Source organism: Rhinolophus sinicus, linkage group LG05 (assembly GCF_036562045.2).
Source record: "Rhinolophus sinicus isolate RSC01 linkage group LG05, ASM3656204v1, whole genome shotgun sequence".
In the NCBI taxonomy this organism is placed as follows: Eukaryota; Metazoa; Chordata; class Mammalia; order Chiroptera; family Rhinolophidae; genus Rhinolophus; species Rhinolophus sinicus.
The window spans coordinates 142,683,906-142,708,961 of record NC_133755.1 but is presented as its reverse complement, the minus strand read 5'-3'; the positions used below and the strand labels follow the sequence as shown (position 1 = coordinate 142,708,961).

Here is a 25,056-nt window from a genome sequence, read left to right as displayed (position 1 = left end):
GATTGTGTCACTAAATTCCCCTGTGTTTCTCTCACATGACTTAATTCCAGGTTCTGTTAGAAGTGGTAGTTTACTTAGCAGTCTTCCCCCAGTGGACTCTAAGCAACCCCAAGGAAATTATGTCCTTTATTTCTTTCTTTATTTACACCACAGGGCTTTAGTTGCCATAAATAATGTTTGTGGGAGCTGTGTATTTGTACTATGAAATGACAAATGAAAAAGGTCACTAGAAACCTTCAGGGCCACACAATAAGATCATCACAATAAGGTAATCTTGTTATCATTACAAGTGGTTAAAAAAGAAGGTGAAGGATGTAGGTCTGCTAGCAATTTTTGAAAAACTCAAAGCATGGATAAGACACTTCTACTTTTGCTTTGAACTTGTAAGAGAAGGAAGTCACTGGGGCAAAAGCCAACTAAGATTAAGGTTTCCTACTGTTTCTCCTGGTCAGGCAGCCTTTTGCCTTTTAGTCAACATAACGTATTCCTGAACCCAGAAACATGGGTCACTGTTCCAAGGGCCGGTTTGGGTAAAGCACCTCAACCCCTCTCACTCTCCCTACTTCCCTCTTTCCTGGAGATCTCTTCCAATGGATCCTGCTCATTTAGTCAACTCCCCCTTTATGCTATGGAAACACTCTGCCAAACAGCTTACAGTTATCATCTCATTTAAATCGCACACCAATACCATGAGATAAGTTATATTATTTAGCCCTATTTTATACCATGTTTACCCGAAAATAAGACCTAGCCAGACAATCAGCTCTAATGCATCTTTTGGAGCAAAAATGAATACAAGACCTGGTCTTATTTTACTATAATATAAGACCAGGTCATATAATATAATATAACATATAATATATAATAATATAATATAATATAATAAATATAATATAATATAATATAATATAATATAATATAATATAATATAATATATATAATATAATGCCTGGTCTTATTTTACTATAAGACCCAGTATAATATAATATAATATAATAATATAATATAATATAATATAATATAATATAATATAATATAATAATACCGGGTCTTATATTAATTTTTTGCTCCAAAAGACTCATTAGAGCTGATTGTCCAGCTAGGTCTTATTTTCAGGGAAACACAGTAGTTGAAGGAATTGGGGCTTGAATCAGCAAATCAGCTTGTCCCATAGTGAAACAGGCAGAAAGAGGCAGAGCTGGGATTTGAACCAGGTTCTGAGTAAATCCTGGTCCTGAGTACTAAATCACTGCTCAATCCTCCTTCTCCATTATCTGATCATACTCGTAGTTTCATCAAACTCTTCATAGGATGGTGATAAACTCCACCCTGTCTCACACCCCTTATGCAAATGATCTAGAAATGTTTTTTTTATTTATTAATATATCATTATTTTTCCCTTCTGTTCATCCTCCCTTTACTCATCATGCCAACAAGGAAAACATTTTCTATTGGCCCTGGGTATAAAGAGTGTTCATGGGCTAGATGGAGACTAAAGTTACTTATAGTTTAATTTCCTGGCTTGGATTGTCTTGAGAACTTGGATAGGACCAAACCCAAAGAGAATAAGAAAACTATAATGATTAACATTTATTAGGCATCTGCTATGTTCTAATCACTTTGCTCTGAACTTTGCATGGATTGTCTCATTTGATCCTCATGACAATTCCATAAAGTAGGTACTTTTATTATCCTCCTGATACAAGTAAGGGCACTGCAGCCAAGAGAGTTTACCTAACTTACTCAGGTTCACATCTTTGTAATTTCTGAAAACTGTCAAAATCAAGCAGCCTGACTTCAGAGCCCAAGCTCCTAACCACTACGGCATATTGACTCTCTGGAGGCTGACTTCTGTTGACTCAGTAAGTTTCTGGGGCAAGCAGGCAAGCAGAGGATACAGGAAGAAATAGGACCTGTTAGTATGAGCTGCCTCAAGAGGTAGTCCATTTCCTGTTTAGCGGAGGCAAATGTTGAAATGACATTTTTTAAGGAAAGTTGCAGTAGGAACATTTAGTACTAAAGTGGAAGAAGTTCATGGCATTCCTCCAGAACAAGCAAAAAAAAAAAAAAAAAAAAAAAAAAAAAGGGGGGGGGGAAGAAAAGAAAAAAAGCAACCCTAAAAATCTGAAGAAGTTATTATCCACAAATTTCCTGACCCCTAGACAAAAAATTAGCACAGATCAATTAGGATCACAGGGGTTTGCTATACAGGCTGTAAATATATCTGGCACAGAGGTCAACGAGTCTAGCTTAACCTACTGTGTTTGAGTTGGCAGGGCATTGAGGCCACATGTAGATTTCCCTGTGCTGGATATGGTCTGCAAAAAAATGTTTTGATCTGTGTTATAGAATTTAACAGTGTATTATGATGATTCTTTTACACGGCCATCTTCTCTCCCAGACCTTTAGGTATTTGAAACTAGAACTATCTTAGTTCTTGTGAGCATCTCTAATATCTGACACAGGGTAGGCCCTCAACATGCGTTTAGAATGTTTCTTCTGCTCAGAGGGAGTTTTATTGACTAGATTACAGATTAAGACTGTCAATGTGAAGGATGCAATCCCTGGGTCAGCGTACAGGATTTGTCTATTTTATTTTTTAAAATGTAAGCAGTTTATAGTCACACATATTTCAGTATTCAAAGGGTACAGAAGGCGTGCAATGTAAAAATCTCTCTCCAAATCGTGTCCTTAGCCACCCAGTTGTTGTTCTGGGAGCAATCAAAGGTATCAATTATGAATTTAAACCTCAAAGAGTATATTATGTATATGCAAATGAAAATTTATTGTCTTTTTTTAACCCCTCCCTACAAAATCACAGCACATGAGTCTCATTGCTCTGGAACTTGAATTTATTCCTAAACAAAATATCTAAAAGTTCATTCACATGATTATATAATGAGTTTTCTCAGTTGTTGTGCTTCAGTTTCTTTCTTTTTTTTTTTTTGTTTTTTAATTTGTGTTTAAAGGTTATATCACATTCCATCATAAGGATGTTCTATTGTTCATTTAACTAATCCCTTCAATGGACACTTATGGTGTTTTCAAGAAAGCTTCCTGTTCTTTCTAGTAGAACCTTACTCTTTGGGAAGATTTTAGAGGGCATTTAATTAATATTATTATGTACTATTTAGGTTATGTTTTTATTTAAATTATATATTCATATATTTAAAGAGCAACATTATACTACAAGTTTTTTTTCATAAAATATAAATGTGGTAGGAATTCAACCTCAAATTATAGGTGTTCTCACAAAAGGAATCTGTATTCTTTGAGAAGGAAACAACCCAATATATTTAAAGTTGGCATACACTTTCCTGAAGTGAAAATGTCTTAGACTACAAAAGTAAAAGGGTCACTACAATCCAGGGAAAATTATATCTAGACACATTCTGTCAAAATTTTTGAATTACCATAATACATGTAACTCTAGGCAGAAAATATGTTCATAATAAAAGAAAAAGTCAACCTAGATTTACAGTTCTCTACAATGTAAAATAGTAGACATTATGGATACAGCATTCAAGAGACTTTTAAAAGGCAAATTTTAATGGTATTAGAAATTGATTTTGATGAAATATAAACATTAAAAAAGATACAAAACCAATGATGCAACATGTACACTGTTGTAGAAAACAGAAACCATTCTAGCTAATTTAAGTAAAAAGAACTTTAATATAAGGTAATAGAGTCTTAAAAATCATTGCAAGAGACACAGGAATGGGATCCATTATCTGTCATTTTAGGAATGACAACCAGAATAAGCCATGATAGAAACTCTCTACCCCTTTCTTTAATATAGAGTTGTTATTGAGAAATTACTGCCTATTGACCACATTCCCCAACTTTCTGGAATGTAGAAAAAGCCTGGTTACTTCCTAGCCCTCACCAGTAGGATATGGTCAGAAGTGATATATGTCATTACTGAGTCAGGGATTTTAAGAGGTACATGTACTATTTCCACAACCTTTTTCTTTTTCTACTAGTTGGGCACAGAAAATGATGAAGCCTAAGGAATGCCAGAGCCACAAAATTGAAGGAAAGTGTCAGCCAGCCAGGAACACTGGCATTGAACTATTCTAAGAGGAAGCAATAAAATGTGCTAAGGCAGTGAAATTTCAGGGTTTACATGTTACAAAAATTGAATTGCTTTAATTAATAAAACAGCCAAACTTACCTGACTACGGACTTGCAATCAGCATCACAACTGGGAAATGAAAGAACCAAGAGACTCTCAAGAGCTGTTAACATCCAAGGATCTGGAAGCTGCTGCTGTCACTAAACTGCCTCCAGATGCCCATGAAGCAAGCGATGGACACTGGGATGCAACTATAGGAAAAGAGAAAAATATCTCTGTGGCTGTGTTTGGTAATGACAGAAGCACGAACACAAGGAAGAAAGCTGATGCCTCACCTAAACCCTACAGAACTCACAAGAAACATCTGTCAAAGCCAATCTACAACCCAAATTTTCTCTGCAAGAGAAAATTTACTGTATTGCTTCTGCAGTACAGTAAAGCACACTGGAAGGAGGTGAGATCACTGCTGAATGGCAATCCACCATCACCACAAACTGCATTATGACTTCAATGTTTTTGCATGTAAAATATACACATATATATAGGTCGAGAAGAAACTGTATTGAAATATTAAGAATAGTTCCCCCGAAATGTGAGAACATGGGCAAATTTTACTGTCCTTTTCATATGCTGCAAATTTTCTACAATGAGGTTATATTACTTTTATCATAAAACATAGGAACATTCTTTTAAAATATAGTCATGTAGTACTTAATAATTCATCTTCTTTATTTTTGAAATTTACATTATATAATTCCATTCTTTATTTCAACTACCTACAATTACCCTCACAAAAACCCCAGAAAAGTATAAAAAGAAAAGGACATTGATAATATGTTAATCATTGTGTGATTTGTCACCATAATAAATTGGGAACTACCTTAAATACAGGAACCATTTTTTTTAAGACACACATAATCTTGTTAAAAAATGGATTATTGATTAAGCTAAGTAGATTTTTCCATGATTAGTAATGCTATGAAAAGAACTTGTCAACAAAGCTTATACAGAAAAAAAATGACAGACTTAAGAAAATATGATGCTATTCTGGTAACAGATACAGGAGCAAAAAGAAAACAGCCAAACCAAAAATATGTGTCTGTATGTGCATATATATCCCATTCAGCTCAGAAAAGGAATGGTTTTATCAGAGATTTCCAAAAGGGTAGCAGTCTTATTGTGGGTTTTTCAGTGGGCCAGATAGAAAAAAAACCATAAAAAATGAACAGTTAATGATAAAGTGTGGCCAATTCTAGAGTCTCAGCTCGGTAAAGGAAATTGTGGTTTTTCAAGCAGCATTCAGAATCCATTTTTCTGCCATCATTTATCTCTATTGCATATCGAATGTTCTATCTTTCCAGCCAGCCACCTTGATAAAATGTAAGAACGACCAGTAATGTTATAAATGAAGTACTTAGAAGCTTGCAGTAATAGGAGATATTAATAATAACCTTAATGACAATTTGTAGCAACCCAATTTATCATTTGCAAAAGTAGCAACAAATGGTATTTTTTGCTGTTGTCAAAAGATTGGAAAGAAAACCTATTAATTAAAAATGTGTAAGTACAAAGTTGCAGTACTATAACCTCCACTGAGATGTATGAGTATATTGTAAGTTATCTCTTAATGTTCCTAACCACTAATATTTCCTTATTTTTTTTTCCTGTAGAAATATACTTAGAAGTCTTCAAGACAGTGTATTTATTAAAAACCCTACTCAACCTGCCAGCAGCTATAATAACTATGGCAGGTTGTATTTGCCCAAATCTCCCATCTTCTGTGCTCTTCTACAGTATGACATTATCCTCCTCATCAAGCTGTACAGTGAATTCCCCTCCTCTGGAATCTGGTAGGGCTGTGGCTGCTTTGACCAGTAGACAAAGTAGACTATGGAGGAAATGGCCCTATGCAGTTCCACACATCATTAAAAGCCATGCAGCTTCTGCTTTGGTCTCTTGGAATTCCTGCCCTATGGATATTTTCTCTGGGGAAATTAATACTGGGATCCCAGCTGCCACAAACAGAGAGATCCAAGCCAATGTGATGTGCTTGTAGCACTCTGGGTGACAGTCCCAGCTGAGCTCAGACTTAATCAACTGAATTGGGGCCTTCTCTTACACCATATACAAAAACCACCTCCAAATGAAATAAAGACTTACATGTAAGACCTGATACCATAGAACTTCTAGAAGAAAACATAGAGGAAAATAGGTTTTCTTTCCATTGACATTGGCCTTGGCAATGACTTTAGGATATGATACCAAAAGCTCAGGCAACAAAAGTAAAATTAAACAAGTGGAACGACATCAAACTAAAAAGCTTCTATATAGCAAAGGTAACAACAAACAAAATGAAAAGGCAACCTAGAAAATATTGGCAACCCATATATTGGATAAGAGGTTTATATTCAAAATATATAAGGAACTCACAAACCTCAAGAGCAAACAAAATAAAACAAACACTACCTGATTAAAAAATAGGCCAAGGACCTAAACAGGCATTTTTCCAAAGAAGACATAAAATGACCAACAGATACATGAAAAGGTGTTTAACATCACTAATCATCAAGAAAATGCAAATCAAAACCATAATGAGATATTACTGCACAGTTGTCAGGATGGCTATTATTTAAAAACAAATTTAAAAAGGTGTGGCTGAGGAGGTAGAGGAAAGGCAAGTCTTGTACACTGCTATTGGGAATGTAAATTGGTGCAGCCATTAAAAAAACAGTGTGGTAGTGCCATAAAAAAATAAAATTAGAAATACTGTATGATCCAGCAATCCCTTTTCTGGGTATATACCAAAAGGAAATAAAATCAATATCTTGAAGAGATATCTGCACTCCCATGTTCATTGCAGCATTATTCAAAATAGCTAAAATATAGAAACAACCTAAGTTAAATAAAGAAATTGTGAGATATATACATATAAGGAAATATCATTCAGCCTCAAAAAAAGAAAAAAAAAAAAAAAAAAGCTCCAGCCTTTGTAACAACATGGATGAAACTGGAAGACATTATGCTAAGTGAAATAAGCCAGACAAAGGAAGAAAGAAAAAAGAAAACTGCATGATTTCACTTACATATAGAATCTAAAATTTTGAATCGATAGAAGCAGGTCATATAATTGTGGTTACCAAGGACAAGAGGTAGGGGAAATGAAAAGTTGTTAGTCGACAGGTACAAAGTTGCAGTTATGTTGGATGAAAAAGTGTAGAGACCTAATGTATAGAAACGTGACTGCAGTTAATAATACTATATTGAATACTGGAAACTTGCTAAGAGAGTAGACATCAGGTGCTCTCATCACAAAACATGTGGCAACTATGTGAGGGGAAGATATGTTAATCAGCTTGACTATAGTAACTATTTCACTAAGTATATGTATATCAAATTACTATGTTGTACACCTTACTTACATACACTTTTTTCTAAAATTAAATAAAATAAGACAAGTATACAACCTTATCACAAAGTCTCAAATTATTTGGATTGGTATACAATGTTCTTCATGATGTCTGCAACCTTATTTCCCACCTCGTCTTACATTGCACTTTATGCTCTGGTAACATCTACTCTCTTGTAGATCCCAAATAGAACTCACTTTCTCTCACATCCATTCACAACTTTGCACGTGTTACCTCAGTCTCAAATGCTCTCCTCACAGTTCTCCAGTTGTGAAACTTATCTGATCCTTCAAGCGCCTACCTAAGTGGAGCCTCTCTCAAGTCCCAAAAGGTAAATTATGCCTGTATTTCTACTGCACTTGATAAATGTCTTTATAACTCAAGAGCCTACCACAATATCTAGTACATATTATATACCCTGTGAATCCTTGTTTAGTTAGTGGATAAATATATGAATGGATGGATGGATGAACATTGGAAGGAAGATGATCAGAAGAACTTTCTGAGGGGTATATTTTAGTCTCATTGTTAAATACTGGCTAAGATTGAAAAGACTATAGTGAAGGAAGGAATACATTCTAGGTAGATCGAATAACCGGAAGGGTGAGGAAGAAGGCAAGAGAAAGCTTTTGTGGAGATAGTGAGTTCATCTGGAGTGAAGTCCTTTTATAGGATAGTATTAAAAGATAATAGATATTAAGTTGTTGAAGGAACATAGGGACAAAAACATGAATGTCATATTTTTAGGCATTTAGGTAGAAGTGATAAAGATCGGTGGAGAACAAGCTATTATACTTGCATTCAGAAAATGTTACTAAGTACAGAGAGACATGAAGTGGGTTTTATTTGCTTTGAAAATTGCATGGGTTGATGTTTGGTTAATCCTGTTGAGGATATGGAAAAGTACTATTTCCATTTTTAAATTACTATGTAAAACATTAGGTCTAAGTATTCAATTTTGTGATTAAAAAAATCATCAGGCCCAATTTTGTATCCATTTAAAATGCTAACATATTATACTTACATATTTATACAGGAATATAAAAATGTTTTACAAAAATCTTTTTAGCAAAATATTATTCATAAGCCATTAAGCTAGAACATTATTTTGAAACATAATGTAAGACACTAAAGTTCCAAATAAAAAAGATCCAAGAGGTTGCTCGCTAACTTAACTACAAAAGCAACCAAATATTAAATAGAACTATAGGAATCCTTCACTCTCACCTTTCGTTTAGGGAATCTATTCAATTCTGAAAGCTGAACTGTTTTATTTCCTTTGAATAGTGTGGTATTTTTTGAAGTTAGGCAACAGGGAAGCTGTTAGTGTGACAAGAACAAGAATGGCAAATTCTAAGTCTTCCACAGCCATAAGGAAGAAAAATGAGAACAGGATGGTTATTCCATATTTAAGGAGAAACAAGTAGTAAAATAGATAAATTTAATAAACTCAGGAAGTTTGGAGACAGGTAGTGATGAACGGAATATAATAATTTCATAAATGTCTTAAAAGTGTGGCACATTATCACACTTCAATATAAGAGCAATAGCCTAATTTATAGGAAGTCTGTAGAGAGGGAGAGGATCCTTGTGGAAAAAGTGAAAGCATTGGCATCAGAAAACTCCCTGAGCTTCAGTGTTCTCGCCCGTAAAATGAATAAAATAAAATATTCCTTATATAAACAATTTTGAGAACCTGAGAAAAATTATTTAACATGTTTGGTGCAAAATATGCCTTTGATATGTAATTATTATTATTGTTAATACTATCATAGAGCGTGATATACAACTAAGAGGAATTTAAAATTACAAAGGGAAGAAAATGATAGAAATTATGGAGGGTCATAGAAAAAGCATCAGACGATCGATTTTTGTATCTGTGGAATAAGGACAAAATATACATAAAGAAATCTCTCCTCGATAACTGTATATGCATGGTTTCTCTGGTCGCTTGTCAGAGAGATTAGTCTACAGCAAATTAGCAACAAGTGGCATTACTGTTGCCAATGTTATATCCTCAACACTGCTAAGTACAGATAGGTGGCATTGAAGGAGGGACAGCCTTGTGCATATACAGAACCTGATTCCAGGACAGCAAGTATGTAAGAGAAGGTGATAACCTCAGCAGGTTTTATCTAAAAGGCAAGAGTTTAAACTTACAATGTTTCCAGGAAGAAGTTTATGGTTTAAATATATCAGCTCATTAAAGTTTTTCTTATTACAGATTCAACTCAAAAAAAGAAAACCCAAAACAAACAGCTTTGACCTCCACAGACAAAAAATTAACTTCAACATAAGCTTCACAACTCATACAAAAATTAAGTCAAAATGGATCACTTTAAAACACAAAACTATAAAGCTTTTAGGAAAAAATTCCAGAAAATATTCAGGATTTAGAGCTAGGCAAGGAGTTCTTAGACAAGACACCAAAACATGATCCATGAAAGGAAAAATTGATAAATTAGACTCCGTCAAAATGTAAAACTCTTCCTTTGAAAAGGATACTGTTAAAAGGATGAAAAGATAGCCTATAGACTGGGAGATAATATTTGCAAAACACATATCCAACAAAAGATTAGTATCTATCTAGTCTTAGTGTCTAGAACTCTCAAAACCAACAGAAAAAAATCCAATTATAAAATGAGCAAAACGTATAAACGGACATTTCATCAAAGAGGGTATACAGATGACAAATAAGCATCTGTTTAACATCATTATTAGTCAAATGCAAATTAAAGCCTCAATGTAATAGCACTCTACACGTATCAGAATGGCCAAAATAGTGACAACACCAAATGCTGGGCAAAGACTCTGGGAAACTGGATCATTACTACATTGCATGTGGGCATGCAAAATAGTAGTGCCACTTTGGAAAATAATTTGATGTTTCTTTTAAAACTGACATGCAGGGATTTTCAGTCAAGATGCCAGAGTAGGTAAACACTGTGCTCACCTCCTCTCAGGACCACATCAATTACAACAAAGCCACAGAACAACTATTACTGAGAATCACATGAAGTCTACCTGAACCAAAGCCCTACAGCTGTGAACACACAGAAGAAGCCACCTCCAGACTGGTAGGAGGGGCAGAGATGCAAAAAGGGCTGGTCCTACACTTGAATGTGACCATTAACTATCAAGAGGAATATCTCAGCTGTGGAGGTCCCCCCTCTGAGGATCAAGGGTTCTCAGCCCCACCCTAGCCTAGGGTTTCAGTGCTAGGGAGAGAAGTCCCCATAATTTCTGGCTGTGACAACCAGCAGAGATTGTGGCTGAAGGAGACGGAGGGCAGAAGCACTCCCAGGTGCTCTTCTTTAAAGGGCCCACGCATGAACTTACTCACTGATGAACTCACTCACTCCGAGCTCCAGCACTGGTGTAGCAGCTCGAAAGGTCCCAGGGACATATTGGGAGGACTGAGTTGTCTGGCTTCAGAGTAAAAGCTGGAGGGGCAGCTTTCTCCTGGATATAGGAGCTGGTGGAAGCCATTGTTTTTTGTTGAGCCGTCCCTCTCCCTGCATACAGACGCAGACAGACAGACGGCAGCATATGAGGTAGCTGAGTCTTCATCAAACTGGCTATCACATTTCCTCTGCCCTGCCCTAGTGATTCCCTGAGACCACGCCCCACTCAACTTTTAGGCACGCCCAAGTGGCTTTTTTGTACAAACTCCCTGCCTTGGCTCATGCTGCAGACTTTCCTAAAATTTCTGAAAGGTTCATAAAACCCAAACAAGCAGCATCTGGCTTTGGCATGTCTGTAACTCTGGCTGAGCAGCTCTAAGCCCCACGCTAGTGAGGGCCAGCCTTGATTTGTGGTTTGGCCTCTCAAGTTACCTCCAAGCATAGCGTGGGCAGCAGCCATCTCTGGATTGCTTTGTGACTCATGCCTGATGGTCGCTGGCAGGGCACAGACTGTGACTGAATTTGGCTTGCAGTGGGTCCCCTCCTGGAGGCCCCAGGGCTGGCAGCCCTAATGACCACCTTTGCACTGGGCTGGAGCATCAACCAGCCACCTCCAAGGATGACACATCCAAAAGTCAGACTAGGCAGGTAGCAGAGCCCTGCTAAAGCAAACCCTGCTCTGTAGGGTCAGCACCTGCATAACAGCTCCTCCACTGTAGTTACAGCCAGTCCTCATAACCAATCAGCCTGAGGATCAATCCTTCCATTTAGGAGCTAACAACAATCAAGTCTCAAGTAAAATAGGAGGGTACACACAACCCACACAAGGGACACATCTGGAGCACCTGACTCTTGTGACCCGGGAGACTGCACCACTGAGCCCCCACAGCACACCTAGTACATAAGACCACTTTACTAAGACTGGGAGACATAGCAACCCTACCTAATACATAGAAACAAACACAGGGAGTCAGCCAAAATGAGGAAATAAAGAAATGTGTCCCAAATAAACAGAACAAAGCTCCAGAAAAAGAACTAAACAAAATGGAGACAAGCAATCCACCAGATACAGAATTCCAAACACTCGTTATAAAGTTGCTCCATGATCTCAGAGAGAACTTTGACAAAGAGGTAGGAAACATAAAAAATGGACATAGAAAACATGAAAAAGAATGACTCAGAAATAAAGATTCCAATAACTGAAATGAAGAATACATTAGAGAGAATCAATAGTACATTAGATGAAGAAGAGGATTGAATCAGCAATTTAGAAGATAAGGTAGCAGAAAACAACCAACAGAACAGCAAAAAGAAAAAAAAAAAAATCAGGAGTGTTTAAGGGGTAACATCAAGTGTACCAACATTTGCATCACTGCTGTACCAGAAGCAGATGAGAAAGAGCAAGGAAATGAAAACCTATTTGAAGAAATAACGACTGAAAACTTCCCTGACCTGGCGAAGAAAATAGATATACAAACACAGAAAACACAGTCTCAAACAGGTAAATCCAAAGAAGCCAACACCAAGACAAATCGTAATTGAAATGCCAAAGGTTAAAAGCAAAGTGAAAATCTTAAAAGCAGCAAGAGAAAAGCAGTTAGTTACCTACAAGGGAGCTCCCATAAGATTGTCAGCTGATTGTGTCAACAGAAACTTTACAGGCTGTAAGTAATTGGCAGGAAATATTCAAAGTGATGAAAAGGAATTACATACAGCCAAGTTTGCTGTACCCAGCAATGCTATCATTTAGAATTGAAGGACAGATAAAGAACTTCAGAGACAACAATAAGCTAAAGGAGTTCCTCACCACCAAACCAGTATATAACAAGGAAGGTTAGAGGAACTTCTTTAAGACAAAAAAAGAGAGGAAAAAAAAAAAAGAAGAAGAAGAATGAAACAAAATGGCAATAACTACATATCTATCAATAATACTTAAATGTAAATGGATTAAATGCTCCAATAAAAAGATAGGATTCCTGAATGGATAAGAAAATAAGTCCCTTACATATGCTGCCTAGAAGGGACTCACTTTAGATCAAAAGACACACACAGACTGAAAGTAAAGGGATGGGAAAAAGAAAGTTCATGAAAATGTAAATAATAATAATAAGAAACTGTAGTAGCAATACTTATACCAGACAAAATAGATCTATTTAAAAAAAAAAAAAAGTTATAACTAGTGACAAAGAAGAACCCAGTAATCTCACTTCTGGGTAACTATTCAAAGAAACCCAAATGATACTTCAAGGGGACATGTGCATCCATGTTCATTACAGCATTGTTTATAATGGCCAAGATGTGGAAGCAGCGTGGGATGGATAAAGAAGAGGTGGTACATATATACAATGAAATATTGCTCAGCCATGGAAGGGAATGGGTTCCTGCCATCCGCAGCAGTGTGAATAGACCTGAAGGGTATTGTGAAGTATGTCAGACAGATGCAATGTGATTTGGCATATTTGTGGAATCTAAAGAACAAAACAAACAAAACAGAAACAAATTCATAGATACAGAGAACATTTTGATGGTTGCCAGAGGCGAGAGGGGTTGTGAATGGGTGAAAAAGGGGAAGAGAGTTAGAAGTACAAATTGGCTATGACAAAGTAGTCATGGGGATGTAGGGTATAACATGAGGAATATAGTCAATAATATTGTAATAACAATGTATGATGTTAGATGGGTACTAGATTTATTGGGGTGATAGATGGGAGGGAGTTGGGGTACTGGTGAAGGCATTAAGATGTACAAATTGGTAGTTACAAAATAGTCATGGAGGTGTAAAGTAAATCATAGGGAATATAGTCGATAATATGGCAATAAGTAATAACTATGTATAGTGCCAGACAGGTACTAGACTAGTCAGGGGGATCACTTCTTAAATTACATAAATGTCAAACCATTATGTTGTACACCTGAAATTAATATAAAATAATATTGAATGTCAACTGTAATTGAAAAACTAAAAAAGGTGAGGGGAAAGGGGAAGGGAAATAAGAGGTCCAAATTTCCAGGTATAAAACAAATAAGTCATGGGGATGTAATAATGTACAGCATGGGGAATATAATCAATAATATTATGATAGCACCGTACAGTGTCAAATTGTTGCTGGACTTATCATGGTGACCACTTCTTTAGGTATATAAGTGTTGAATACTATTGCATACACCTGAAACTAATATAATATTGTATGTTAGCTATATTTTAATAAAAATCTTTAAAATAACAACAACAACAAAAAAACTGACATGAAATTACCGTACTTCCCAGGAATAAATTCTTGGGCATTTATCCCAGAGACGTGAAAACTTATGCTTATGTAAAAATGTACAATCATGTTCATAACAGCTTTACTCATAATAGCTAAAAAGTGAAACCAACCCAGATGCCCTTAAATAGATAAATGGTTAAACAAACTGTGGTACATCCATACCATGGATTACTACTCACTCAGGAAAAGAAATTTACTATTGATCCACACAAAAACTTGGATGAATCTTCAGAAAATTATGCTGATAAAAAATAACCAATTTGAATAGGTAACATGCTGTATGATTCCATTTAAATAACATTTTTGAAATGACAAAATTATATAACTGGAGAATAGATTAGTGGTTATGAGAAGTCAGGAATGGGAGTGGCTTCAGAAGAGAAAGGCTGTCGGGGATTAGGAAGAGAGGGAGGGACTGGGGGAGGGAGAGGGATGTGGTAATCATAGAACACCCACTAGAAATCCTTGTGGTGATGGAATTGTTATATACCTTGATGATGGTGGATACATGAACTTACATATGTGATAAAATTGCCTGGAACTAAACACACACACATAATTAGGGAAATCCAAATAAGATTGATAGGTTATAGTTTTGCAGGATATTGGCATTGGGGGAAACTGGGTAGGGATCTCTGTACTATTTCTTACACTTGTAAGTAAATACAAAATCTTCTCAAAATAAAAATTTTAATTTTTTAAATGCTTTGTCCTGTGAGGTTAATGAATGCCTTTAGTTACAAGGATAAAAGATAAAAAGGAAAGTGTTACTTTCAAACAATTTAAAAATTTTACTATCTGATATATCATTGTATAAGAAAAAAAAGTTATATAGTTTTCCTCCTTAATATAGCTCTGGACTAATTAGGCTGATTTAATAAGTTTGGTTTAAAAACGGTTGTATCTTTTTCCTGATTTTACCACCATGTAAAAATAATGTTACTACAGTACTCAAATTTATGCAAGTCTTGTATATATTTTCTAATGAATAGTCTATTTTGAATTCCCTAAGCTTCCTCTATTGATTTGGTGCGTTAAACTAACATCACTTTAAAAATTGCAAAATGTGTTCAACTAAATTAATCAATCAATAATATTTTAATCAAAGGAGATCACTGCATATGACGCTACAAATCAAGGATTTTATATGTGAGCCTAAATTGCAATTTCCACATCTTTAGTTAATTTTGAGAACTTAAACTAACATTAACTTGAGTTAGTTAATAGTCTTTATACATATGGACAGCTTAATTTTAAAATACCTGTGCTCTTATATACTACATTACAGCAAAGCCATCAGTTAACAGGTTAAAAAGACAAATGAATCTGAGTTATGTTAGAGTTCATGTTCACTTTTAAGAAATATAAAAATATGGGATGGTAAAGGAATATGTATACAAGATAATGAATATATATTGGTTTATTATGAAATAAAGAGAATAATTTAGCCTTAAAGTAAATGTATGCCAGGATGTAAAAGAAGATAACAAAAGTCATACAAATCTGATGATTTGTACTATAAATGTAGAAAGCTAAGAAATTAACCTCTTTTGCCTAGGTTTATAATAGTTTGAAACAATAAGCTTAATGGAAATAATGAAACATGTGGAAGGTTTTGACAAAGTTGGATAAATATGAGTTTATTTATGAGGAAAAATACTTATGAATCCATTATTGTACTGTTATACAGATAATATCCAAAAACAGTAAAATCTGTGCTTTCATTGTAAAAAGGGCCAAGTGACAGTCTACTTAAATGATAAAAGTCCTTTTTTATCGTAACAATAATTCTCTATGGTTCTTGCCATACACCTAAATCATGCCAACTAAAGTTTCTTGTTCTTTGGAAAAGCTTAATTCATAATAATTTATATTTATGGCTGTTTTAAATTATTTCCTAGAAATGATTGTCTTTAGATACTTGTGATGTATGTTCACCTTATCTCTTCTGATGACTCTTCTTGACTTCATCTTTTGCAAACTTAGGTCCCAATTTGAAAATAATAAAACTATTAAGACTTCTTTCACATGTAAGTTATGCTTGCATTTCCTAAATGACCACTATGTAACACAGAGATTTATTCCTTCATTTTTAAAAGGAGGTATATGAAAAAGAATTAGCTATGTTTGACATCCTCCAGATGTTCGATCAGCTCAATACTGTCAGGAGAGCTGACCTGTTTATTTTTATTTTCAAAAGAAAAAAGGCAGCCTCCTTAGGTGACTTTTATATAGGTAAAGAATATTAATGTGAATATATTTTTGTTTTTGTGGGTTTTTTCCAATTAAAAATAAATACAATCACGTTCATGTTCAAAGACTGACAAAGTTACTGTCTACTAATTAAATTTGAATATACTTTCTTTAGATTTACCTCATCTATTTTGACAATCTGCTGATGAGGCACATACATATTAAGGATTATTATGTCTTCTTGGAGAATTGACCCCTTTATCACTGGGTTATGATCCTTTTTATCCCTCAAGCATCCCTTGCTTTGAAGTCTTCTCTGTCTGAAATTAATACAGTATACCTACTCCTGCTTTCTTTTGATTAGTATTAGCATGGTACATATCTCTCCATCCATTCACTTTTATCTATATGTGTCTTTATATTTAAAGTGAGTTTCTTATAGACCACATATAGTTGGGTCTTGTTTTTTGATCCACTCTGAGAATCTCTGGCTTTTGATTGGTTCATTTAAACCATTGATGTTCAAAGTGATTAATTTAATTATATGAATATCTGCCATATTTATTACCATTTTTTGTTGCCCTTATTCTTTATTTCTATTTTTGTCTTCTACTCTTTTTCTGCCTTTTCTTGGTTTCCATAAGTTTTTCATATAATTCCTTTTCTCTCCTTAGCTATCAGCTATACCTTTTTTAAAAAACATTTTTTACTAGCTACCCTAGAGTTTGCAATATACACTTTCAATTAATCCAGTTAACTTTCAAATAGCATTATACTGCTTCATAGGTAGTGAGAGTACCTTATAGTAACATAATGATTTTAATTCTTCCCTACTGTCTCTTCTATCATTGCTGTCATTCATTTACTTATACAGTGATACCTCGGTTTTTTAAAGTAATCCTTTCCGGAAGACCATTCAAGTTCTGAAATGTTCGAAAACCGAGGCACGGTTTCCCCATGGAAAGTGATGCAAATGGATTAATCCGTTCCAGACCTTTAAAATCAACCCCTAAAACTGCAAATTTAGCATGAATTTTACTATCTAATGATACCATAGGAACATAAAATTTACGGCGTTCGTAAACTGAAATGTTCGTCAACAGAGACATTCAAAAACTGAGGTACTACTGTATATAACATGTCCAATTCATACAAATTGGAGGGAAACACCTTGTAAGTAGTATCTTCTTCCAGTGGAACCCACAGAATTTGAAAGAAAAAGAAAGATGACACCCTTATAGTTGTAGGTTCTACAGGAGAAACTTCATAGAGGCAAATGGGATGGTTCTTTGTTTTTAATCTCAATAGAATTGATAAGAACAATAAGTCTTCATTGACATAAAAGTAAGTTATAACCACAGGTTTTTTTCAATACCTTCAGATAAAAGTTAACTTTTAAGGCTTAATATTTTGTGGTTCAAGATTTGAAGTTCAACTCTTCGTAATAAAGTGGCCAAATGAAACAAAATATCAAATTAATAATATTGCATAAGAAAATCATTAAGCAAATGATGTGGTCAAATTGGCACCTTAGTGACAAGCATTTGACCATAGGGAGGGGCTGTAGAAGCAAAACAAACACTCTGCCCTCCTTCAACTAGGAGAAAACACTCCACATAACTCAGTCAAAAAAAAAAAAGAAAAAACTCTTTATACTCTGAGAAAAAAAAATAAACAGTAGGAATGCTAACTGGTTCTGATCCCCTAAATGATAAAAATGTGAACATAGCGTACAAACCTGGACTCCTTGACAAAAACAATTTTATCCCTCATACAGATGTTGAAGCTGTGTCTTGAGCTTTATAAATATAACAATCATGTCACAAAGTTGTTGCTTTCCACTTTCAACAGATTTACATGAACTCAAAAACTCTCCTAATTTTACAGGGTATTTGCTTTTTAAATATTTGGCATTGTGTTATTTGGAGAACTCACCCTTACTTGTAGGCCAATTCTTTGTTTCTTTTTCTATAAATGTTTCTTTTTTAAAAATGTTTATAATAACTCTGAGTCTTCCTTTGATAAACCCTATGTTGGAAGAGAGCCAGGCAAACAAATACACAGAGGTTTAATACCATAAATAGAGCCACTATTTCTGGAGAAGAATATGAAAATAAATAACGAACAGTAAAAATAGTAAAATAAATAAATAATAATAATAAATGCAGTATGAAATTAGGTACCAAATAGGTGGTTTTGAAAGCAAATGTAAAAGGACATCAAGAAGGGATAAGTCCATCAGGCCGGTCTGGTGGGACTCTACAGAGAAGCAGTAATTCTGTTGCTAGGTAGATGTAACGTGTATAGAACATGCCTCGAAACGGGAGGAAGATAGAGTTAAGGCACAGAATAATGAAGCACTCACTTTTCTCTCTGTGAAATTGTTAGGATTTTCCTTAACTCCCTGGCACATATCTTTCTATCGTATTTAAGAACTTCACATGAGAAAAGACAATTCTCATTATAAGAAAAATTCTAGAGGTCAAATAACAAGTCATACCACCTCCTGGAATTTGGGAGTTACTGAATATTTGAGCGTCTTGGTAAAGGTTTTTCATTTATTAGTAGATAAGATAAATTCATTACTGCCTCTCTAGAGAATACTAAAATAGTTTTCAATGTTTTTCTGAATAAAATAACACATTTCCCAAATATAAACATATTTTACAAGAAGAGAAAAGTTTATCAGCATTTTTTCCTCTGCTAAGACCAAAGAGATTCAGTGCATATTCACTGAAGAGCCCCCTGTGATCTTTATTTTACTGTTGTTTCTTTGTGAGATTTTTGCTTTGCATGCTCTGCTGCCAGGGGATTGGTAGCAGAAGTTGAGCTCATGTTGTTTCCCTATATACTTAATTTTTAATGACAAATCTCTGAACTACCCTCCAAGAAATCTAATTTTGTTAATGAAATTACTTGCTTGGAAGAGAAACATAAGCATTAATTTCAGTTTAGCAGTTTCTCTTTGAGCCATCACAGGTGCTATTTCACTGAATTGCCAGCACTTGATAAAAGTTTATCAGGCCTCACACTCAAATCAAATCATTGCTATCCCAATAGGTCTGCCGCCAACAATATGGCACATGGCGGCAGAGTTCGAAAACAAACTCTCTGAACTCCAAGTAAGGCACATAGTCATTTCTCTGAAAAATAAAATAAAAATAAAAATAAGCATGCCTTTAAAAAAATTATTCCAAGACTAAAACTTGTAGACACAAAAGAAAGTGTAAGTTAAAGAAATTAGCTATTAGAATTCATTGTTCACTTTATTTTGCTAATAGAGAACTCTTGTTATAGTCCATATTTTAAGTTGTTATATTTTACATTTATTCACTTACTTTTATTCCCAATAAATTTGAATATTATTTCCTGGACACAAAAATACAGGAGTTCCCAGTTCCCCTGAAATGCAATGTATTTCTTTAGCACCATATGGAAGTACACTGAATTCTTAAAATAGAAAATAGCAAATCTTAAATTCAGTCAAGAGTTTCAACCATCAAGCTTTTCCCAATAGCCTGCTAAAAAGACCATCTATCGAAGAACAAGTATTTATTGAGCATTGACTATAGGCCTGGCATTGCTCTTGGTTCCAAGGAAACAGCACTGAATAAAAACCAAGTGAAGTTGACACTGTGGTGAAAAGCTTACCAGATGCACCCTCTGCTCATGAGGACCTCTGGCCCAGACCCTAAGTAGAGTGGGGAAAAACTCCCTGCAGAGATCTCATTTTCTGAAACAGAAGTAACAAGCACGAGGAAGGGGGGCATCACAGGAAGCAGGAAGCACAAAGGTGGTCAGGAAAGGTTTTGGTGATGAGATGACACCTGGGTAGGTGTTGCTTAATCCAAGAGCAATGCACTCCAGGAAGAAGGAGTAAGTGCTAAAGGCAGTGATCATGAACCAGCCTACTATTTTCTGGTGATGTAGTCACTATTTGATTAGTAAGAGGACGGGTCCTAAGGGAGTGGGAGGACTATGGCTGAAAATACAGACAGAGCCTGAACCTTGATGGGTCTGTGGGCCATTGTCTAGGGATTCGGGGACCCTTCTTTCCCCAGCCTCTCTACTCATAAAGGGACAAGAATTTATGGAATAACTAAAAGGGAGAAGGGAAAGAATGAAAGTATTATGCAATTGTGTGTTTGGATGATTGATTTCTGAAAAGTTCAATGTAAGATGTTCCCTTCTCCTTTCATTACATTTTAAAGGAATTTAGCAGAGTTCTAATAGTTTTTAAATTATAGCTTCAAAATAATTATAATAACTAATATTTGTATAACATTTTACCATTTACAAAAATACATTCCCGTTTATTATCTTATTTGATCATCTAAGTAATGTTACAAGGTAAAACAAAAAGTATGATTAACTTCATTTTAGACATGAGATAAATAAGTCAAGGGGTTCTTTTTCCTGGATTAGACTTCAAAGAGTGCTCTTCTCCCTCAATATCCTGGGATCTTTCTACTATACCAGATCAATTTATATGTAAAATGTAGTTGTTATTATTCCATAAAACATTCCCTTTCAAAGTGAAGATTTAAAAACCGTGATTCTGGGCTCCTCTGAGTTTGAATCATGGGTGTGGTGTAGTCCCTGCCAATTACGTCACTTCTCCACTCTATGTCCCAAAAGAGATCCTCCAGTAGCTTTCCATCACTAATAGTCCCCTAAGCCTTTGCACTTACCTTCTGTACAGATTTTTTGGTCTCCAAATTTGGCTCTTATCCTTTAAAGCAATTCATCTTTTCGTGTTGTCAATGCTGACTTGGGCAAGGTTGGTTTTTATCTCCTTTGGTCTCCAGGATCTCCTATGAGGCTGAGCACAGGTCTCCTTTTATTTTGCTTGAACTGCTGTGTGGGACTCAAACTCTGCCATCAAGAACTTATATTCTCTTGGAACATAAAATAATTACCTACATGAAACCAAAAAAAAAACCAATTGAAAATGGCAGGAATTAAAGGTTCCCTTAAATACACTCTCCCTTTATCTTGATTACAACTCGATTTTTTCTTTATGGAAAGCACTTTGGAGAACTTTATAAAATTCTCATTTTGGGGTTAAAAAATGTGCTAATCCATCACAAATCTGAGGATTTTCTTCTCCCTCTATGACTTTATATGACAAATAATAGCAATGTATTAGAAACATTTTTACTACTAGGATATTATAATATTGTTGAATTTCAAGGGAGCACTAGACATTTGCATTAAAATGTTATATACTTATTTCTATCCCTTAGAAATTGTGAATTGTAAATTCTTATCAAATCTGATTCTGATGAAAATAGTGAATCTGTTGTTACTATGTGGGTATTCCATCTCAAATTTGTCTCCATTGTCACTTTCTCTTTCTCCCTTTGTCCTGGATTTGAAAAAGAAGTGCCTCCCCTCTTTGCCAAAGCCAATGTCTCTCTTCACTGGTACTTCTGATAACCACACCCCTCCTCTCTTCCAGCTACTTACATCACAGCATAGCAGGGAGTACAGAGTTCGCAACCACACATGGAGTCACAGCACCGCTCTGTCCCTTTGTACGCAGTTGCCTGATCCTGTGCAAAGTACTTAACATCCCACAACCTCAGGTTCTTCCTTCGAAAATTGAACTGTAAGAGTGCCTGCCTGACAGTAAGTCCTTGAAAATAGAGAAATGTTCTACCACTTTTTTATAGCTTCACCCTTTCCTCATACTGATTCTGTTTCTTCTCCAACAAATTTCCTCAGTTATTTCTAAGTTTAAACAAAAATATCCTTCAAATCTGCAGCATCCTCCCTTTATCACCCAATTTTGAAAGAGTAGCTCTTCCTGTCATCTTTTCTTGATTACTCCAAAATTAACTTTCACTACTGATGTTATTGAATTTGCTCCCTCAAAGGTAACATTGGCCTTCTAATCACTGAGTTCTGTGTCTTTTCTGTAGTTTTAAATCCCTTGAAACATCTGTGCCTTTTAACACTGTTGAATGTCCCTTTGTTTGAAATAATCTGTCCTTCAGCATCTGTTATTGTGCTGTATCTGTGTATCTTTGACTGATCATTCTTTCCCTTCCTACTTACAAATGTAACTTTCTTAATTACTTTCCTTGATCCTCTCCAATTAGATCTGCACCATCCTTCCTGAAATTTTGTCAAATCTAACACCCCTATTTGAATGACCCAAAGGGTCTGCTTTCCATAATAAATTAAGAATCTAATTAATTATCTGCTTGGGTATTCTGCCAGACCTTTGAATTCAAAACACCTCATGAACTAAAATCATCCCACAACTGCCCCCACCATCTCTTCATAATTCTGTGTTAAAAATATTGATATTCTTCCTGGCAACCAAATTCAAAAATTTTAAAGTTACTTCCTCTCCTACCATCTCCTATCACTAATCAGTCACCAATACTATAAATTCTAGCTTCATAATATTTTCACATTTATCACTGTCTTCCAGTTTAATTGTCACCTCCATGGTTTGGGGTTTATTACTTCTTATCTGAACTCCTATAATAACCTTCTAATTTCTTCTAATTCATCATAAGTCTCTCCCTTCAGCTTCCCTCCTCCACTTTCATTTTTTGAACTAATCCATCATCAGTGCCAGATAAAGCCTCAGTTTAATTTAATAAGTATTTATGAATAAGAAACTTGCAACAAAGAAAGAGAGGAATTAGTATTTTGGTACAACAGGTGGGTGCCATGCTTTATGTTTTTCTACATTATCGTATTTAATATTTAAAACAAATTGTAATGGACATAATTGGTTGCCCATGCAACATATAGTCCTCCTTCTTACTTCCAAAAAAGACCCTGATTTTATTCAGTTTCCATGTCCACCCCTTCCAAATGAGGCTTCTAATTAGTCTATGTTTGTTTGCTGACTATTGTTACTGGTCTAAGAATAATTGTGTGTCCTAAAATGACTCCTAGGGGTAAAGAGAAGAACTTGTATTTCATAGTTGGCTAAGAGTCTCTCTTTCTCCCTTTGGACAGGAAAAGGGAACATCTTGCCCAAGTCACCAATTGGGGACCGTGAGAGGAACCAGATGGAGAACAAAATAGACAGAAAAGAGTTAAACCCAAAGAGTAGTAAAGAAAGAGTCAGAGAATGACACGCTGCACCTCCTTGACCTTGAACTACTCGTTGCACAATTTAACATCTTTCCTCATTTGTTAAGCCATTTTGACTAGGATATTCTGTTGGTTGGTGCAAAAGTAATTACAGTTTAAAAGGTTAAAAACAATTGCAAACACCGCAATTACTTTTGCACCAACCTAATATAACTTGCAGCGTGAACCTGCCTGACGAGCAATCTTACAATGTGGAGACAGGCTCCGAACAGCCTAAGTTTACATGGATATTAGCAGCAGGGTCAAGATCTTAGCAACGTGAAACCACGTTTGCTTGACTCCGACGCCCTTGCTTTTTCCACTTATCCAAATTATCTGATTAAGACTCTCATCAACTCAAAACCTGTACCAATATTTCAGACATTTATTGAAAATTACTATAGGTTGCACACAGTTATAAGTGCTTTACAGGTATTAACTCATGACTCCTTGAAATAACCATATGAGTCTCATACATTATCGTCATTTTACAAAGACTGAAAGAGGTTGAATAACTTTCTCAGGGCCACACAGCAAGTAATTATTAGAACATGGCATTGAACCGTTGCATTCTGACTCCAGAACTCCTGCTGTTAATCACTAGTCTTACGCATGTCTTTATATGAGTATGTACTTTGCATGTGCACAAAACTTACAAAACAGGTTGTGTTGCTTTGGTTCACAATATTTATGACAAAAGTGTGGGAGCACCTACAAGAGAGAGCTGGCTTACAATAGCAGTTTCTTCATGTATCAGAGGGAGGCTGGCAGGAGAATGGATGGGGGACAATTTGAATGAAAACATGGAATCTGAAATGAAAACATGGACTCTGTTGAAGAGAAGGCAACCCCGATTTCACATCAGGGGGCCGTCCTGGTAATGGTGCTGGCGGTGGAAGTTCTCAAAGAAAACTTCACATATGGCTTAAGGTGAAATTTGCAGTGCTATCCAGAGACCCAGGCCAACTCTGATGAGGGTTTCTCCACAGTACCAGAATTAATTCCAAACTCCTTAGCCTAGCTTTTATATTGTGCTTCCAATCTGCTTTTTCATTCCCCAGCTCCATCCAACCTCTGTGCCATCCTTATATTTTATACATGTCATTTCCTCTAATTGAACTTAGGTAAACAAAACTGTTGTTTGTTAGTACTGATAGTTATAGGGAAATTTAACTTGCCTAGAGATAATTTTAGAAATACCACTAGCATCTATTTAATAAAAACATAAATAACCTCAGCAGTTGGATGTCTTTATAATAATGCATCAGGACATATGGTGAGGACAATGGTAGAATCCTAGAAAATGAGGTTAGCTCGGTGGGAAACTCTGTTTTATATTTCAAAAAAACTCTTTTAAGCTCCACTCAACTAAAAAAAATTGAAATAAGCTTCCTGTTCGTGCTACATCATGGAAATGTGCACTATCTGTCCTCGCTCCTAAAGGGAAACCAGAGGCACAAATTAAACAGGCCTGGTAGAGCTTTATGCATCTGTAATTTAATAAAGTAATTAGAGAATAACAGCTGCAGGCCTTATACCTGACTCTTGTTTTTTGGGTTTTTTGTTGTTGTTGTTTTTGTTTTGCTTTGTTTTTACTATGTTTTTGT

The 25,056-nt window shown here is 35.4% G+C and overlaps 1 long non-coding RNA gene across 1 annotated transcript in view; it reads right to left on the bottom strand.

The window, feature by feature from the left end:
* The window catches only part of LOC141571893 (uncharacterized), a 71,640-nt gene extending 50,378 nt beyond the window's left edge, over positions 1 to 21,262 (bottom strand). Inside the window, exons 1-2 of the long non-coding RNA XR_012496947.1 lie at positions 21,043 to 21,262; positions 4,178 to 4,329 (exon numbers count right to left, since the gene is read on the bottom strand). This is a non-coding gene — a long non-coding RNA (uncharacterized LOC141571893). The remainder of the gene's footprint in view (positions 1 to 4,177; positions 4,330 to 21,042) is intronic.
* Between the last annotated feature and the right edge of the window lie 3,794 nt (positions 21,263 to 25,056).